This window comes from Apteryx rowi, unplaced genomic scaffold (genome assembly GCF_003343035.1).
Source record: "Apteryx rowi isolate R43461 unplaced genomic scaffold, aptRow1 scaffold_53, whole genome shotgun sequence".
In the NCBI taxonomy this organism is placed as follows: Eukaryota; Metazoa; Chordata; class Aves; order Apterygiformes; family Apterygidae; genus Apteryx; species Apteryx rowi.
In genome coordinates, this window is record NW_020450794.1 from 3,586 (window position 1) to 5,047 (window position 1,462).

Here is a 1,462-nt window from a genome sequence, read left to right on the forward strand (position 1 = left end):
CTTATCCTGTTCTTATACTCTTCTGTGGGCATCCAATGCCTCAGAGCACTGTGCTGCATGGCTCTTTGGCCATTACAGCTCTTGCCATGACCTGAACCTCAGCAAAAAWCTGGTTTGTCCTGGCTTGTAAAAACTGGAGCAGCACAAAGACAGAATCTAAAATTGCCTGGGTGACGGTGTGTCATAAATCTCCCCATTACTAACCCTAAACAGAAAGGAACACGTATAGGATTTTTGACAGGAACTTCTCATATTTCATGTACAAGATTTCAGGATTTTCATGCTGGGTAGGGTATTTATGCAAGGATTTTTATTTTTTTTGGTAACAGGCATGAAAGCTAAGCATAAATTCAGCAGCACAGTGTTGCATTTGAGTTCAATTTAACAGAACTCCCATGAGATTTTTGTGGAAGAACCAGGCAAATTCCAAGCGGCCACCTGCTCATTACCTGCACAGCTGCCTCTGTGGAAGAATTTCAGGGAGAAAAACCTTTCCAGCTCAGCAGCAGAGGAACCCGTTTCCTTTTCAAAGAGCCATTGCTAGAGATCTGCTCCCACCAAAGAGCCATTCATTTCCCATCATCAGAAGTCACATTATGAGCTGCCTTTTTCTGCTCTGAGGAACTGGAGCAGAAGCTGTGGGCCCACTTCCATCTRTAGGGCAGGGGAGTTTCCATAAGCTGACGAGAGTAGCTCTTACTGAAATCTGGACTAAGCTAACTGGCAAGTATGAGATATTCAGAGAGGAGGAAACCAAGCAAGTGAGCAGGGTGGGGGGGAACCGAGTGAGCAGGAGGTGGAACAAGCAAGCGAATGGGCAGTCCTGAAAGTGCTCCAAAACTCAGAAAGTTTGCAAGATCGGGTACCTTGCATCTACATCATCTTGTTGGTAACAAAACCCATCCACCTTAAAATCCTACTTGTTTCTGAAGCAAATCACATGGCTCTAAGATTGCAGCCATCATTAATCATCAATATGTTTAAGCCAAGCRCCATAAGATTTAAGAAAGCATACCCAAGCCTAGCATGTTTGCATCACGCAGTGTGATCAGTAGAAAGGCACAGCATGTACTCAGCACTTGACCATTAATTTATTTGGAAAAAAATAACATCAGTRAAAGAATAAGGCTTATACAAACACTGACCGTGTTTTTATCAGCAGATCAGCTCCAACAGCACAGCCTGCCAGAGAGCTGGCAGCATCAGACACATAGATCCTTATGTATTGGAAAGGTTCCTATCAAATTACCAGTCCCAGCTGGCTTGACAGGCCATTTCAAAAAATAGAGATTAAAGATAATAACCAGAAAAGTAGCCAACTTTGAGTTTTAAGTAGTTGTGCTGCTGTAAGGACTTTCTGAAAGCAACTTAAAAGCTAGGCATCTGYGAAACAGCAGAAAATGAATGGCACGTAGCAAGGGGGATGTAGGCACAGCAATCAAGTTAGGAACAATTTAATTGC